This window comes from Nothobranchius furzeri, chromosome 16, assembly GCF_043380555.1.
Source record: "Nothobranchius furzeri strain GRZ-AD chromosome 16, NfurGRZ-RIMD1, whole genome shotgun sequence".
In the NCBI taxonomy this organism is placed as follows: domain Eukaryota; kingdom Metazoa; phylum Chordata; class Actinopteri; order Cyprinodontiformes; family Nothobranchiidae; genus Nothobranchius; species Nothobranchius furzeri.
Genome location: NC_091756.1, coordinates 42,711,628 through 42,730,450, shown reverse-complemented (window position 1 = coordinate 42,730,450; position 18,823 = coordinate 42,711,628). Strand labels below are relative to the sequence as shown.

Below are 18,823 nucleotides of genomic sequence, written 5' to 3'. Positions count from 1 at the left end.
TGTATGTACTGTGTGTGATAATGCCTCAGGGATACACGGAGCAAATGTATCTTTTGAATCTGGCATGGAGGAGAGGAGAAAAAAAGGCCTGACTCAACACGGACTATTTTTGTTGCCCCGACGTGAAGCTGGACAGAAATGCATGGTGAGATCTAACCAACAGTGACTGCTGGCAAAACTGTCGGACAGCTTCAGATAAGTGTTGCACATGAGGGAGCTCCGGCATTTTTTTTTTCATGTGTGTGATCCTGCAGCGCCTCGTTTTTGCATGATTTTAATCTCCTCAGCTACAGACTCATGATGAATTTGGTTCACAGGGAGGCCAAGGACAAGCCAAAGTCCACACCGTCCTCCTGAAAAAGAAGTGTTGCAACATATTATACTCATGCAAGCTTATTTTGTGGCCTCTGAAGATCTTCTAGAATAATTAGTTCAAAAGTGAAAGGCCTTGCATCTTTTTAAGAAAAGCCTCCCGCTGACCACCTTTCACGCTGAAGTGATTGATTATTGATTAGCTGGGATTTATTCCACAAGTTAATGAGTCACAGAAGTATGTCTAATGATCATTTCCAAAGAGATTCACTGAGATCCTTCTGGTGTTTGATGAGGTATTTTGCAGAAACACACACGGAAACAGGAACATCTATGTCAGCGCCTGCATCTCTCCTCCAGCGTGCAATAAAAATACACCAGTGTTCAAATCTTTTTTAAATCTTGAATTTAAAAGACAATTTTAAAATAAGTGAACATGGTTTTATTTTTATAGTGTTTCTGTGAGGGGTAAAACAAGCTGCACACCTGGAAAGGGTAAAGGCGTGTGAGCACTTGAGAGTCCATCCACCTCCGTCTGCTGCTGCTGCCTCTGCCAGCGTTGCCGCGCCAGACTCTGCTCATCCAGATAAACAAATACAAGACAAATTTCTCTTTGTCAAACCTGTGCGGACTGCTGCAGAATAATGAAGGCTGGTGCTGCCAGAGCTTGTAACCGGCCAGTAATGATCCTCTTGTCTGAGTGGACAATGAGGAAAGAATGAATTCATACAGTCTGATCCCTCTGCTGCTCTGTACATTCTGTCTTGGCGTTAATGCGCCCTTTGTGAGCACAGAAACCCAGTGTGCACAATTATCCTTGAATGTATTCAGATGTGAGTAGTAGCCCAGGGCATCATTCCTATCATTCTTTTGAGTTTTTTAATGACTGACACCGCCACCATTTGTTTTCTCGTGTTAAAAGAAGAACAGCAAACATTGTTGAGCTTACATTTCAGCGGAGTATGAATAAAATGCATGAGTGGCTTCGTAAAATCTGATGTTTTAGACTGCATTGGTTAAGACACCTGAACTCATTAAGAATTGTGTCTTTGCAAAAATTAAATGTAAAATCTCTGTTGTTCTCCTTGGACTCTACCTAATTATGCATGGAAGATTTCTGACGGCTGTGGGGGGAGGAGGCAGGAGAGAAAGAGGCCGGCTGACTGCCGGTGGACTTTGTGTGACATGACTGTGCTGCAGAAAGCAGCCAAAGGCTTTGATACCTGGCAGCTGGATCTCCCTGGTCGTGATTAAAATTGCTTTCAGAATTCCGAGCATCATTACAGCCGAGAAATTGTCCAGATCAGAAGGTTATGATGATAATGAGGTGTGGACGACAAGGTAAACTGCTGCAGCGAGACGTGGGATTCAAATGGGACGCATATACCTTATGGGAATGGAGAGGTGAACCATGTGTCGCTTACTGAAGGGTTCCTCCTTCCACAGTTTGCATCCATTTAAACACACATGATGAACACTTAGTCGGTGTGTATATTTCAGTTCAGTTTATTTATACAGCGCTGAATCACAACATTAGTCGTCAGGCACTTTACAAAGTAGACATTCTAACTGAACCAGTGAGTTCAGTTCAATATTCCAGTTAGTAAAAAGTTTCCTATGTAAGGAACCCAGCAGATTGCACCGAGTCACTGACTTGTTGTGTCAAAGACTTTACAGCAATCGTCATACTAAGCAAGCATGTGGCCACAGTGGAGAGGAAACTCCCTTTTAACAGGAAGATCAAAACAGTAATGGAATGTGGTGATCCCAGGGTGGTGTAAAAGTGCATGTGCCATGTTCGGTGCCCTGTGCCAGGTTGCTTATTGGCCGGGGATGCGTCGTGACATCTCGGACCACGTCGAGCGTTGCTTGGTTTGTTGTCAGTTTCAGCCGTCCAACCCTACGTGGCCTTGACACCCATCATCACCCATATTGGAGGGGAGCGAGCATGTCAACCACTTGTATTAAAAGTAAACACTTTTACAGTAAAACAATCCATCCGTTTAGCCATTTTCCACCATTTGCAAAGTTGTGGAGGTAACAATCTGAGATGGAAGCCCAGATATCCCTCTGCTTGGAAACACTCTCCAGCTTCCCTGGGAAATCCCAAGGTTTTCCTGTGTCAGAGAAGATGTAGCCACCCCAATACGTTCTGGGTCTACCCTGGGATCTTCTCCCAGTAGGGCGCCCCTGGAAAATCCCCCAGGAGAGACAACCAGAGGACATCCTGGTCAGAAGCCTGAACCACAAGTTGATGCAATGGCTCTACTCCAAGCTCCTCACTTAAAGGCTTGACCCAGCAACCAAAACTAAAGGATCAACCTCACACCTCAACTTCTTTTAACATTTATGAACCAAAATATAGCCCTCATTCCTGACAAATCCCCAGTCTGTTAGTTCATCTCTTACTCCATCCAACAATCACTCTCAAGACTTTAAAATACATTCAGCTTTCTCATTTTTTTATGATCAAGCTGAATTACCAACCTAACATGCTTGAAGGTTTTGAGTACCCCCCAAAAATGTCTTGTCTAAAAGTGGGGCCTGGCAGGAGACTCCACAAGTACTTCACCTGGAGGAAGGAGACCATGGCACCTTCCTTGACCACGTCGTTTTGGGGAGCTCATCTATGTGGTGGTCCAGCCTTAGTTTTGTTCTTGTGCTTTTTAAATCCATCTATATTTCTCTATTTGTTCTTCATGTGTTCTTATTTTAGTAGCTTCCCCTTTTAATTTGAAGTGAATTACTGTATTTTCAATTTGTTTTCTGGGCATTTGATTATTTATTACTCAGAACATTGGCATGTGGGATATATTTAGCGTCATTATCATAAGTTGTAACTAAGGTTTATATTAAAAAGCAGGAAAAAGAAGCACTTTTGGTTTAAAGAGGACACCTCTTTCCACTTTTTGTACATTTAACGGGGAACTAGGCAGTTTTGACTTGCTTTTTGCACCTCCTAGTGTTAACACCTCAACCTAACAGCTGAAATGTCTCCCCAACCTTCATTAGTGTCTACAAGAGTGGTTCATCACTAAATCAAACAAATCCGCTGTGTTCAGAATCTAAAACATGCAGTAAATGTGCTGGAAGCAGACTGCAGCACCAAGTATGTCTGCTCCATTTTTTCATAGTCCCAGCAGAGCGGCCCACCATTCTGAAGTTGCAAGTGCAATATTCTGGCCACAGGAGGCAACAGGGGCTGGGTGGCCTCTCATTAATCCTGTAAAGGGTCATTTTAGCACATACTGGTTCAGGAAAATTATTTAAAAATGTAAAAAAGTTGCAAAGTAGCCCTTTAAATTAGCAAAACTGGGCCACCATCATAGAGAAAATGTGCTTGTTTGTCATATTTCTAAACATTTTACTGGAATAGAAAACAGATGAATGGCTGATTTCTCTGTTATCATTTCCCTGATGTTGCTAGGGCCTTGCTTCCAGTGACGTGCATGTTTATGGTGCATTTTTGTTTCCTTTAAGCTTTTGTTGGAGTTTCCTGGATTTGTATTTATTTATTTATCTTTAGCTGCTTCGTGGGATTTGTCTTTGGCCTTTTGACAATTTCATGTCAGCTTAAGTTAATAAAGCTAGCTTGCATTTTCTGAAAACTGCCTCTAATCTCCGTGTTTTCCTCATGTTAGCTCGCTCTTTAGTTTTCCCTCCCTTGTGTGGCTTTGTCTTTGCCGTGTCGCCGGTCCGCCCCTGCAGGGAAGTCAAGCAGATGCGAGGACGGAGACATTCCTGGATCCTTATGCATCCATGTAACATGCGGTGCATCGCATCTGCTACAGAATTAGCATGTTGAGATTCCTTTCATAAGGAAAGACAAATCGAACTCTGAAACAAGACACCTGCCATCTGATCAGCAGCTGACCAGGCATGTTTCCTCATGCTCATGGACCAGAGTCTGCCCTTTTGCTGCTCCTTCTAATGACAGACACTCTGATTCAGTTTTTATGACCGAATCCTACTCCGGTAATGAAGTTGGGACTGTTATGTTTCTCTCATTACCTTTTCATTAAAGATGTGACTGGAAAATGGGATTGCCATGGCGACGGCTTCACAAAGTCTCCAAGCTAAATGTAGAGCTGCATTGTTTACTGTTTTGCCAAGACTGCCGTCTTCAATAGAAGTCAAAGACTTTTTTTCTTCCTCCTCTTCTGTTTCTTTTTCCCCCATGTCCTCCATCCTATTTTCTTTCATGGATCAAACAATGACCTGATGCAAAGAGAACATTCTTCAGTGGTCGTGTTTCTTACTGCTAAAAGGTTCCATTAGCTTCCTCGTTCCTCCAAAAATGATAAATGATGCCACTCGCTCGGAGTGAGGGGGGGAGGTGATTCACAGGCTCTAAGCAGTAATTTACACAGAAGGCATTTGGAGAAAATGGTATTGAGCCATTTTGTCTAAATGACAGTTGGGCTTAATATCTGCAGAAACAGCTGTCACAATTATTGAGTTTTACCTTGAAAACACAAGTACGTGTTTCAATGGTTTGCAATGAATTCACAGTAAAAAGTTTGACATTCCAGGCGTGACCCCCACCCCTACCCCAACACACACACACACACATATGCACACACACTCCTCCATCTATCTGACCCTTCTTAAAGACATGTTAGACTTCCTGTAAAACATTGGAGTTATCACGGCGTCCAGGAGCAAGGTAAATAACCCTTTTCCCTCATTTATCAGCTGCATTTTCCAAACCATTAGCCCTGTCACGCTTCCTGTACTTTCCATGTCGACGGGCTGGCTTTGCCCTCACTTCTGTGATTAGTTCAAGCAGGATGCTGCTCATCGATTTGCTCCACTGGGTGTTCGTTAACTCTCGGCAAGCTTTTAATTGCTTCTCCTGACTGTTAAAGAAGTGCACTGCTCTTACAGAACTCCTTTTTTCATAAAAAGAAAAGATAAAAAGGTCAGCTGAGATTATCCTGGAAAAGCTCTTGATTGAGGAGCAGGTTGGTGCCTTGCAAAATTTGTGGCAGAATCTGTTCTGCTTGTCGAGGCTTATTTGTTTCCCAGCGTTGCTTGTTTCTTAAAATTAGACCATCATGCTTCTGTGTGCAGTCTACTTAAGAGAAACATTGATGAATGAATGGAAATGTTTAATTTGTGTCCACGTGTGGCAGAAAAATATCAGGCCTTTTCTCATTGCTTTCAATTTATATTACTTATTAGATGTAAAAGGAATTTATTTTCTTTCTCTAAAAAGCTTTATTAGCATTTTATTAGAGACTCCTACATTTGCTAAATTCATCTTTTTCATTATACCTAATAACCTTTTCAGTCTGTCTCTGAAAAACATTAACTCATGTTTTTTGTGGAAACTAGGTGCTAAATAAGATCCTTTAGAGCAGGCATGTCCAAAATGTGGCCTGGGGGCCATTTTTGGCCCTCAGAGTGTGATGTTCTGTGTCCCCTTGGTCCCCAGCCCCCTCCTGTTCGTCCTCTGCGTTTCCCTCGTGTTTCCTCCAAGTCACTCCCGTGTAGTTCTTATTGGTTTGTATTAGAAGAAGAAGAAGAAGAAGAAGAAGAAAATATAATTACTATAGCGCCTCTCAAGATAAAAATCATGAGGCGCTTCACAAAAACAAAAACAAAAAATATAAAAAATTGTAAAAATATAAAAAAGGACTTAGAAAATGTTCAAAAATATATTTAAAATGAGCAAGAATAAGCAATTGCGATTTAAAAGAAAAAATGTTAAGAAAAAGAAAGAGTGAATAGGAAAGAGGGAAATCAGTGGATCCTGAGGAAGGTGGAATGGGTGGGGAGAGCAGAATAAAGAGAGAGTGGTGAAGAAGGTCATACAAAAGCCAGCTTGAACAAGTGAGTCTTCAGCTGCTTTTTGAAGGAGACCACTGAGTCCACTGATCTCAGGCTCAGGGGGAGAGAGTTCCAGAGTCTGGGGGCCACAGCAGCAAATAATCTGTCACCTTTGGTCTTTAGCCTGGTGCTGCACAACCAGTAGGCTTTGATCACTGGACCTCAGGGACCTGCTGGGGGTGTAGGGACTAAGAAGATCACCAATGTAAGATGGTGCTTGTCCATGTAAGGCCCTATAGTCCAGAACCAGGATCTTGAAATGAACCCTGAAGTTGACTGGCAGCCAGTGAAGCTGGAGGAGAAGCGGGGTGATGTGGGTGTGTTTGGAGGACTTGGTCAGAAGCCGAGCACAGGCATTCTGAACCACCTGTAGACGGTTCAGGGAGGTTCTGCTCAGACACGTGAAAAGAGAGTTACAGTAGTCTAAGCGTGAGGAGATGAAGGTGTGGAGAACTGTCTCAAGTTCAGAGCGAGACAGAATGGGACTCAGCTTAGCAATGTTCCTGAGATGGAAGAAGGAAGAGCGAACAAAAGAACTGACATGAGAATCCAGGGTGAGAGCAGGATCAAAGGTCACACCAAGATTCCTGACGGAAGGTTTGGTGTGGGAAGCAAGCTGACCAAGAGAGTCTCTGACTTTGGGAACCAGCTATTAGTCCTCCTCACCCCTCTAGTCATTAGTTGTTTATCTTTGTCCTTAGTCTTTAGGTTTAGTTATTTAGTGTTTTATAGGTTATGGTTTATCTTCCCCTCTGCTTAAGTTCTTTCCCCATTTAGTTTATTAAATGCACCTGTCTTCCCTCCAGACCTCACTCCTCACACCTGCCACCTGTTCCCCTGATTGCTCCCCCTCCGTGTTAAAAACCCTGTCTTGTCCCTCAGTGTTTGTTGGTCCATTGTTTTTGTCAACGCTGTTTTGTCCTTCCTCTTGAGACTCTCTAGTTTCTTGCTGCTGAGTGAGCTTTTGGTTTTGCTTATTCTGAGTTTTGGTTTCAGGTTAGAGTCCTGCGCCATTCCAGTTTTTTGAGTTGCATCCTAAATAAAAAAGATTTTATTTTTACCTCCTCTCCTGCTTCGAGTCATTCGGTGGTTCTGCATCTTGGGTCCAAACCTCCTGCTCCTCATCGTGACACAGAGAGATTTTGTGCTGTCCTCAAATGTGTCTGTGGAAGGATGGATGTGGATGAACACATAAAAACACTAGCTACGTTTACATGGGTGCAAGGAATTGGAATGAATGTCCTATCAAATCAAAAATTCTGTAAACGTTCAATCGGGATTATTCTGACCCGACACTGAAAGAGGTGGTTTTGTTCGATCATCATTCCAATTGACGTCCATGTACACACCCATTCGAATGCTCAGGACAAGTTGAAAACACGGCGGGAGGTAAAAAGAAGTGGTCCATAGTGGGAGAGAAAACATAACTCAACGGGCAAAGCTAGAGAATGAGAAAAATAAAATGTGAGGGAAATTGTTTACGATTATATTTCCGGGAATGACAACTCTGCGTATGCTCAGCCTATTTAATCTGAGTGAATGCTTGGTGTATGTAAACTCTTGGAATGATCGAATCATTCCACTTAGTGTTTTCAGATATTTTAGTTTTATTCAGCACAACTTTGGAATCTGTCCTGGTTAAGAGGATCTGCTGTCCTTAGAGCAGCTATGTGTTGCTAGCAGCTAGCAACAAACTAAAACAAGCACAAGAATCTTCACCCAAGGTTTGTTTTTCTTAAATGAAGATCATCATAAATATTTTATCACCATAGCTACAATATACAGAAACAGAAAAAATACTTAGTAATACACGCATTACACTTAGCAATTAGCCTCGCTTAGCATGTGTACGCTTACAGCTGCACTGGCAGCCAGTCAATATCAGGGTTTGTTTCAAGATCTCTTCTCAGTCCCTACACCTCCAGCAGGTCCCTGATGTCAATGATCATTTGCTGCTGTGGCCCCAGACTCTGGAACTCTTTCCTCCTGAACCTGAGATCAGTGGACTCAGTGGTCTCCTTTAAAAGCAGCTGAAAACTCACCTGTTCAAGCTGGTTTATGAGTGACCTTCATCACCACCCTCTCCTTATTCTGCTCTTTCTACCAACTCCGCCATTCCCGGGATCCACTAATTTTCCTCTTTCCTATTCATCTTCTCTCTCCCTTTCCTCACATTTTATGATCATAATTTTCTTTTTTTTTGTCATTTTAAACATTTTTTAATCAATTTTTTAAATCTTTTTAATAATTTAAATTTTTTGTTTTTGTGAAGCGCCTCGTGATTTTTATCTTGAGAGGCACTAAATAAAAGATCGTTTTCTTTCTTTTCTTTTTCACACTGCTAACATTTTATCAACTAAGTAACTTTAACCCACGCCCAAACGTTCCCTAAACAAATTGATACTTACCTAAGACAAATTTTCTCCAAGATACAAACATCGACAACAAAATCAGCATATTTATGATCTATTTATTCTCTTGTTTCTGCCTAAATGTAAGATGTAAACATTGGATAGTGATAGGTCTGAGGAGTGAGAACTCACTGTCACATTTCACACAGACAAATAACAAAGACTGTTTACAATGGTGATAGCTTACTTTGATCTGCGCTTAAAACCTACAACATCTTAACCTTTTATATCATTAATTCACTTGTAGTATTAATGAACGTATTAATCAAGCTTTTTCCCATCATGAACTTAATAATTATCTGTGGCCTAAAGGTGTCACAGAGCGTTAATAAGGATTTTCTCAGGGAGAATGTCATTCAGCTGCTGTTGGAGACATATCAAACATGACATTTGTTTTACTATTACCAACTTGAATCGAAGTAGTTGCAGTTTTGCGCGGATAATGTTTAAAGCTTAAGCATTCACGGTAGCAGATTTGTGATATTAGCAACCTAAATTATTACTATTATTTTTTTATTAGAAAGGACCACACATTGGTTTCGGTTCATATCGCTACTGGAAATTAAGAGTTAGACAATATCAGATACCGCTAAAAAAGTTAATATTGAGCATCCCTAAAAATAGTATTTTCTATTTGCATAAAGCTGTTAACAGAGCTTTTACTGATATTTCAGCATTTTAACCTATGCATATTAAGATTTAACTCATTCAAATTCTGCAGAGCCAATGTTTAAAAATACACAATCACATTTATGCATATCTCAAATCAGTGTGTTATCATTCTCATTCTTTTATTGCAAATGCTAAAAAAAAGCACTGCGCAATTGCTAACAATCCATTAAACGTATTCATCTCTGTCACAGTTTAACAGATATTCATCTGTACATCTGCATGAGAAACTATGTGTTAACACCAGACAGGAAATCAAATGGAGAAGTAGGCAGATGCACGGTCGTTTAGAGAATTGAGAAATATCACCCACAATTAAAGTCAATACATGTAGAAAATGACTTCATAACACATCTGACTTAAATGCTTTGTAATTCAGCCAGAGAACACAGCAGCAGGAGGAATCAGTGTGCACGGCTGAATTTAATTTAGCAAAGAATTATTACCACAAATGAGTCAATATTTACAGGAAACACCTCCATTTAAAATTACTTTAGGTTTAGTAGAAATATTGTCAGAAGAATTTGAAAATAACTCTGAGTATGATGAAGGCAGTCAAGCAAAACTTTCATACTCACACTGTAAATGCTTTTTGGTTTTCCTCTTCCTGTCGTGTGAAGGCTTTTTAAAGGTATTTCATTTGCATCCTAATGCCGTGCCATTTAATTTCATCTACAGCACAGATGCATGTGAGAAAGGTTCAACCCCAGGAAAGAGGAGGGAGGGGAAAATCATGAGTGCAGTGAATTTTTTTATGAGACACTTCATGAAAAAAAAACAAGAAACACAAGCACAAGCAACTGTATTATTAAAGAACACACATATAGGCATGAAATAAGTAATTGTGATGCAGTTAAAAGGTGATTTCACATACATTCATGGTTTGCTGATGCTGCTTCCTGCTTCATGAATTGTTTATCTGCTCTTCCCTTCATGTTTACAGGTTTATTTAGCAGTAATTTATAGACACAGTCAATACAGACAACACAAGAGCAAATACCTGCAAATGAGAGAAAATAACAAGAAGCAGAATGGGTTGGAGTACTGGACACCTCTTGAGGAGGGGGTCTCAAAGTAGGTTGCAGTGCTGGGGGTGAATGTGCTGAATAGCCTGAGGCAATGACAAAAAATATGGGGCACTCTTTTGCTTTCTCTGTTACACACACACACACACACACACACACACACACACACACACACACACACACACACACACACACACACACACACACACACACACACACACACACACACACACACGTTCGCACAAACATGCACACACTTTCTTCTTTTCCTATTCTTCGGTGCTCCGTTTTACTCTTCTCTCTCATTATCTCTTCAATTATCAAGTCAGGGGACCAACTTATTATTTTTCGAAGCTGATGTTCACTACGGTGTTCTTTTTAACGCAAGACAAGAAAAAACTGTTCACTTGGAAAGACTTTATTATCTAAATACTATTGGTTTACCGTGAGAATGATTATTTAAGGATTACCTTGTATAAAACAAAACATACATGAATGTTTTCCAATGTTATAACTAATTTGTTTAAAGACGCAACACTGTTAACTCTTAAAGAGTAAATTACTGGAGGATAATTCACCGTTTGATGTTGTGTTTTTAATTGTGGAAGTGTGCGTTTCACACGAGCCACGACCCACCACAGGGACTGTATCTGATTTCATTATTAGCCCTGGTTTGAGTGGCTAAGCCTTTAGATGCACCGTGAACACCTTTACCCTTGGGTAGCTCAAGTTAATTACTTCAGCTCTTAATGCCTGAAATATCACATATAAGTATGGAGTGTTATGAATTATGATGCTTGAATTATGTGCTCCTTACTTTAAAAATGAAAGTACCTAACCACATTAGAATTTTTAGGTTTTCTACGTCTGTTTGAAAAGTGTTTTAATGTGTTTACCACTCATTAAGAGTCAGATTACCCAAAGCAAAAAATGTAACTGTAATTCAACTGTTAAATATAATTTTAGTATTTTGAAGACTAACGAAAAAAGGCATGTTGAATACAGACAAGATCCAAAAGGAAGTTATTTAATGTTTAAATGTGTGGTTGACTGAAAAAAAAATTTTAAGATTATTTCTGATTATAATCAGTCACTCTGAGTTTTTCATGCAGGCTGAACATGAAAATAGTCTCCTACACCTACCTCCTGCATTAGCTTCTGATAGAAAATAGACGGTGAAACTCTAGGATTTGAAAAGCCTGACAGATCTACGTCACACTGTCACTAAACATTCATGGACTCGCCCATCTTGACTCAGGACAGGGAAGGTTGTTGTTGGTTTAGCATCAAGGAAACAGCTAGTTTAACCTAATTGAGCGCTTCTCTGCATTTCCTCTGGAAATCACTATTTTTCAGAAATGGATTTAATTAATTGGTCATTCAACGCGATTGATAAGATTTTTTCTACGATGAGAATGGAGGAGGGGGCTCGCGCTTGCCCTCACGGGACACACGCAGCGGGATATATGCTCGATTAATGGAAGAAGTGGAATGTCATCTGTCTCTCTCAGCTGTCTATTGAGGACGTTGAAGATGTGTGGATATTTGGCCTGATGATCACTGGATTTCTTCTGATTGGAGTGGGAGGATATCTGGTTTTCCGAAAAATTGGGATGACAGGAGCGATTGGAGGGTGACCCGCAACCATGGACGACACCGTCCGGGCGGAGACCTCACAGACTGGGACGTTACTCGAGGTGAATCGCAAGCTGGACAATGTCTTAGCTGCGTTACCGGTGTTAGTGCGCAAAATGGATGTCATCTCGGAGAGGGTCACCGGACGGTGTGGAGGTTTAATCACCGAATTGGCTTCACTGGAGGATTTGAATGATCAATACAGACTTTAAGGCAGAGAGGAAAATTATCTCTGCCTGACCCAAACAAAGTCCTGTTATCCAATCTGACGCCATAAGCAGCCTTGGAGTTGCGTGCAAAAACCCCCATTATGGAAGGAATGCAGACAAATGCTGTGAACCCCCCCCCCCCCCCCCCCCCCCCCCCCCCCCCCGCCGCCTTCAGATTGTGGTGGTCTCTGCATCGAGGTCATCAAGATGGAGGCACTCAATGTGCTCTGTGCTTTCCCATGACCTCCCACCCACCTGTGGATTCAGTTGGCCGAGCGCCACACAGGCTGCTCCCGCTGAGGAAACAAGGGTCCCAGCCCACCCCCCTACCTACCGGGTCTCATGTTGTGAACTTTGACGTTCGTGCTTATATGTAGAGGTGTTTTTTTTTTTTGCATAGTAGAGCTACACCCTGCCGGTGCAACTCTGTTAATGCCTTTTTCTCCCTCCCCAAACTCTCCTCATGTAATCCCCTCTTCATCTATTGAAATGAGCGCTGTTATGGCTGCTCTCGTGGTCTGCCTGTATCTGTCCTGTGTAACACGTTAAAGGACCAGGTGTCCTGACTGCAACTTCACAGACAGTGAACTATCAGAAGTGGTTTCGACTGTGGAGCCTGAGTGTGTGAATAAAACACAGGAACCCAAAATAGAGCTCAAAATATATATATTATGCATGGTATGAAAAATATATAGACAGATGTACAAAAACTATAACCACATACAACACAGACAATAAATTTTGGTGACATACAAAACAGCTTATTAAATCCCAAAAGGAGGTGGGATGAGGTTTAGTCCAGTATGAGTTCAACTTAGGTGCATGGGCCTGGGATAGGTCATGTGTTAACCATCTTTAGTCCAAAGGTTTGCAAATCCTACCGCAATACAGCGGTGGTCGGGTGGCTCGCCATCCCGCGCTGATCAGGGCTGATCACGGGGGGAAAAAAAACCTGACCTAAACAAGGTCAAAAACATAAATGATCATTCACAGAAGAAAATAAAACAGCGTTCTACTACTATGACAAAGAAATCAAATAATAGATTAAATAACAATTAAATAATTGATGCCATATGTTATACAACAATCAATGAACCAATAACCAAACAAATCATATCATCATCTCTTATAATGATTATCATTCAAAATACCATTACGAAATAACATCATCATGGGTCCCATCAAAGTACATCAGCAATAAAGCTAATAAGTTAATCAAACATATTCTTCTCACATAATCACAGGTGTTGCGCAACAAGTTCAGTTATCTAAACGGAGTTTAACTCAATGCAAAGGTCGCATCGGCCGTTTTGGCATTTAATCAGAAACGTAACCAAAACGGACCAAACTACCAAAACTACCAAAATCAAATCACTCGTTCAACTCTTGATACATCGATTTAACGTTCGGCCAAAGTGTAATAAACATAAACAACAAGGTTTGATGAATACAACTAGTAGGTTTAGTTACTGTTACTAGCCTAGCGTTAGCTTACCAGCATTCTGAATGTGCGACCGCGGCTCCGCACTTTCATTATTTATGACCAAACAAAACAAACAAAAAACTCACCGTTGAGTCGATTGTGAGGTGGTGTATAAATGAATGAATCGGCCGGGTTATTGCACGCTGTCAGCTAGTATGCCGTGTAAAATCTGTCAATATCTGACAAGTACGCCAACCACAGGGAAAACAGCAGCCAGGTAAACAGGGAAGAGGCAGCTGATTTACCCGGAACTTATACAGGGTTCATTCCCGCCACAATAAAAGGATTGGCGGAAATGGGGTCAGAAGTTCATGTTGTTACACTCTCCCCCCCTAATCCCATGGACGTCCTCGTACATGGACTAGGCTGGCAGCGAATGACCGGCTGGCTGAGGTGTGAAGGCACCGTCCCCGCGTCTTCATCGTCTTGAAGAGCGAAGGAGAAGACAGAACTTAACCCATGTAAAAGGGTCTGAACGCTCTTCAACAGAGGCTTACCAGGCTTTACGTACTGCAGCCGATCAGGAGGATTCCTGGCGCGGGTCGAGTGCCTCAAGGGTGGTTCCGCCTCAGGACTCAGAGAGTCTGACTTAGTTGGTGAGTCTTGTGACAAGTCAAGGCTGGATGCGTCTTGTGCAACCGGATCAGAAGATAGACATCTGTCGTCGTGAGAGGTGTCTGCAAGAGTAACTGGCGCAAAGCCAGCCCCCATAGTTTCATTTTCAATAACTCGTTCCTCTTCAACAGGTACAGGTAGAGGTCCCTCTGAGAGAATAGAGATCTCTTCCTCTGTAGCCAATGCTACAGGGACAGCCAATGCTACAGGGACATCCGTCTGGCTGGTAACTGGAAAAGGTGGCGGAGTATTGGATAAGTCAATGGTTGATGTGAAGGTGACAGGTTCAGCAGAGAAAGGAACAAGTAGGTATGAGATGAGTTCTTCCTCGTCAGGGTCATCATCAACAGCATGCACAGGAGACACAGGCAAGACAGGCATGTCTCTCTTCCGCTTATTAAGCATTTCCTTTTCAGAAGGAGAAGGTGGCAAATACCCACAGGGCAGTAGGAGATCTCGATGTAAAGTTCTCAGGGGCTTGTCTTGGCCTTCGGGTCGAACTGTATACACAGGAAGAGTGCCGGCTTTCTTCACTACAATGTACACAGATGACTCCCATTTGTCTGCAAGCTTGTGTTTGCCTCTTACCCGCACGTTCCTCACAAGAACTCTGTCTCCAACATTCAGCTGTGATGCAGTGACGTTTTTATCAAATCTGGTTTTATTCCGTTTCATCACCTTTTCTGAGTTTTCGATGGCCAGCTTGTAACTTTCTTCCAGGTGGGATTTTAGTTTTTCCACATATTGTGTGTGGGATGTTGCTCCTTCTCTGACAAGTGGTAGTCCAAAGGCTAAGTCCACCGGTAAGCGAGGTTGGCGGCCAAACATAAGCTCATACGGTGAGAAACCTGTAACGTGATTTTTGGTGCAATTGTAGGCATGCACCAGAGGTTTTACAAAATCTTTCCAATGAGATTTCTGTTTAGCTGTCAGCGTTCCTAGCATATCCAGTAATGTTCAGTTTAACCGTTCAACAGGATTGCTTCTTGGGTGGTATGGAGTAGTCCTTACTTTGTGGATCCCAGCCATCTCACAAAGCTCTCGGATGATTCTGGATTCAAAGTCAGGGCCTTGGTCACTGTGGAAACGTTCTGGGATACCATAATGCACAAAAAAGTTGTCCCATAAACATTTGGCAACAGTCCTGGCTTTCTGGTTTGATGTTGGCACAGCAACGGCATATTTCGTGAAATGGTCACTTATGACGAGTATGTCTTTGACACCACGATCTGGTTCCACTGAAAGAAAATCCATACACACCAGTTCCATGGGATGAGAGGTTTTGATATTTACCAGAGGTGCAGATCGTTCAGACGGAGATTTGCGCCTCACGCATCTTTCACAGTGTCTTATTTTACTGACCACATCACTAGTCATCTTAGGCCAATAAAACCGGGAACGGACCAAGTCCAGCGTTCTGTCAATTCCCTTGTGACCCATTTGATCATGAAGGTGGTGTAATACAACCGGTCGATATTCCTCAGGTAGCACTAGCTGGTATGTGGAGTCACTTCCCACTTGTCTCTTTCTGACGAGAAGGGTGTTATGGAGCTCCAGTTTATCTACTTCTCGCAGTAATAGAGGTAGATCAGGAAGTTCGTCCCTCAGCAATGGCGGTGGTGACTCTCCTCGCTCAACCTGAGCTATGACATGCCGAATGACAGGGTCAAGGCGTTGTTTGGCTGCAAGGTCAGCTGTTGAGAGTTGGGGAAGTACCATGGAGGCGAACTGGGTGTCATCCGTAAAACTGTCAGGCAGACTGTTGACATTGACAGACATGGATAACACCAGAGCAAGATCAGGATCAGTGCTTGAACTGTACACCAGGTGACGGTCACAAACTGCTTTGATGGTAGGCTGGTCAATAGAAACATGCTCTGGTTCATTTAGATGTTGCCATGCAAATCTCCAGATTCGCTCACGTTCTTTCTGTGACAGAGGATCATCAGACAGTTCACCATGAGGTCGGCGAGACAAACCATCAGCATCAGAGTTGTGCTTTCCTGCTCTGTAGATTAATTTGAAGGTGAAAGTGGACAAAGCTGAAAGCCATCTATAACCGGTATCATCAAGTTTTGCTGATGATAAGAGGTATGTTAATGGGTTGCTATCTGTCACCACAGTGAACTGAGCACCATAAAGATAGTCATGAAATTTTTCAGTCACCGCCCATTTCAAAGCAAGAAACTCCAATTTGTGGGCGGGATATTTTGACTCACTCCGGGAAAGACCTCTGCTGGCATATGCTACCACTCGGTTCTTCCCATCCTGCTCTTGATACAGCACCGCACCAAGACCTGTGGCACTGGCGTCAGTGTGGAGTGTATATGGTTTTCTGGGATCAGCAAATGCCAGAACTGGGGCGGAAGTAAGTTTGGCAATTATGGACTCAAAAGATTGTTGACACATCTGCGTCCACCGTCCTCCAAATGGCTCTTTGGGGTTGAGGTAATTCTCTGACTGTACAGTTCGTCTCAGTTTCCTCTGGGAAGGTGGATAGCCAGCAGTGAGATCATGCAACGGCTTGACAATTGCTGAATATCCCTGGACAAAACGTCTGTAGTACCCAGCAAAACCAAGGAACGATCTTAATTCCTTCAAGTTTTTCGGCACTGGCCAAGAAGTGAGTGTAGAAATCTTGTCAGGATCAGTCTCAACACCAGCCTGGGACACTACATGGCCCAGATATTTCACAGATGTCTGGAAGAACATGCATTTCTCAAGTGAAAGCTTCAAGCCAAAATCTTTGAGTCTGGTAAGAACTTTCATCAGACGAGTTTCATGTTCCTCAAGAGTTGGTGCAAAAACAATGAGATCGTCAATGAAAACCAGGACTTCTCTTAGATTTAATTCTCCCATGCATTTCTCCATCAGCCGTTGGAATGTGCTTGGTGCATTGGTGATCCCCTGTGGCATCCGATTAAACTCCCAGAATCCTAAAGGGCAGACAAAGGCAGTCTTTGCTTTATCTTTCTCCTCCATTTCAATTTGGTAGTATCCTGACTTGAGGTCTAGCACCGTGAACCACCTGGATCCTGCAAGTGCCGAGAAGGTGTCTTCCAGCTTGGGCAGAGCATAGGCATCTTTGATTGTTTGCAGATTGAGTTTGCGGTAATCAATACAAAGACGTACACTGCCATTCTTTTTTCGCGCAACCACAATTGGAGAGGCAAATGGAGAGTCTGATTCTCTGATAACTCCGGAATCGAAAAGTTCTTGCAGGTGCTTCCTTACAGCATCGAGATCTTGAGGGTGAATTGGTCGTGGTCTTTGCTTGAAAGGGGTTTGATCGGACAATTTGATTTGGTGTTTGACTTCGTCGGTCCTGCCGAAATCCAGATCATCTTTGGCAAATACTTCAGGAATACTGTTGAGCTTTTGAACAATGCGTTCTTTCCAGTCTGGGGGTACAGGGGAATCACCAAAGTTGTATTGTGGTTGAGATGGAGGTAACGACTCTGTGGACTGGTCTGAATAGTCGATGTGTTTCTCTTTGGGAATGACTTCCTGAAAGGTGCTGATTTCTGCAATGATGGCTCGAGCTGGAATGTGGATGTCATGGTTTGACTCATTGCTCACTACAACAGGCAGAGAGCATGGCCGAAGTTGAGGTAAGTCCACAAGGCAGGTTTTTACTAGAATACCACCAGGCAGAGAAGTGGAGGTGGGGTGTTCCAGAATAACTGCTTTGTCACCGTGGAATAGCCTTGTGACCAGGCATCCCGTAAGGACTGTGGTTTGCCCGGCAGTAATGGTATGTGGTTGGTCTAACTTCAAGATTACAGGAGCATACTGGTCATTTGACTTCTGGACATGGCGACAATGGAGGATTTTATAAACTGCAATGTAACCAGAACCAGTTGGCAGGAATGACTGGTCAGAGCGGGTATCACAATGTTTTCTGTAAGCAACATCCAGAGTGTTGGTACCAACAAGTATCGTTGGGTGTGATTGCTGGACGTCAGGCACGACAAGAGCAAGTGTATCAACAATAATGGATGAACCAAGAAAATCGGCTGGGAATGCCATGGTAATCTCGATATATCCCAGGTAAGGTACGGCTTGTCCATTAGCTCCTTCTACTTCCAACAAATCATTTAATGGTTTGATTGGATGGTCTGAAAGATAAGTATTATAGAAGGAATAAGGGATGGTAGTAACCTGAGACCCAGAATCAAGGAGGCAGTTGAAATGGTTGCCATTGATTTGAATGTGTCCTGTGCTTTTGGTCCCCACAAGCCCTTTTGGCAGCACTGAAAATGTGTTGTGGTTTCTGGGACTGTTAGTGCACGCAGCTCCTGTGTGTCCCATCACAGAAGCTCCTTCTAGTTTAAAGATGAAGTCGTTTTGGCATCCCATTCTTGCTGTTTTTTCCGTAATTGTTTCTTTTTCTGTTCAACAAGACTGGGGTTTGCTCTGTTGTTGCAGGTGGAAGAAATGTGGCCATCTTCTCCACAGTTAAAACAATACCATGGCTTGGGTTTGGTATTTGCCTGAGGTGACGAGTGACTGGGCTTGTTTTGTCGTGGCTTAAGCTTTGACTCTAATGAATTTTTTCGGGACAAAAGTTGGGACATTTGCTGTTGGAGGGTTTGGAGTTGTTTTTTCATTTCTTTTAGCTCTTCATTGGCT

The 18,823-nt window shown here is 42.5% G+C and overlaps 1 long non-coding RNA gene across 1 annotated transcript; it reads right to left on the bottom strand.

Moving 5' to 3' along the window:
• Positions 1-2,584: 2,584 nt before the first annotated feature.
• LOC129166572 (uncharacterized) lies at positions 2,585-9,989 on the bottom strand. The gene is made up of 3 exons (XR_011516856.1): positions 9,803-9,989; positions 7,206-7,307; positions 2,585-4,530 (listed from the first exon to the last, which is right to left on the bottom strand). It is a non-coding gene; the product is annotated as an uncharacterized lncRNA (long non-coding RNA).
• Between the last annotated feature and the right edge of the window lie 8,834 nt (positions 9,990-18,823).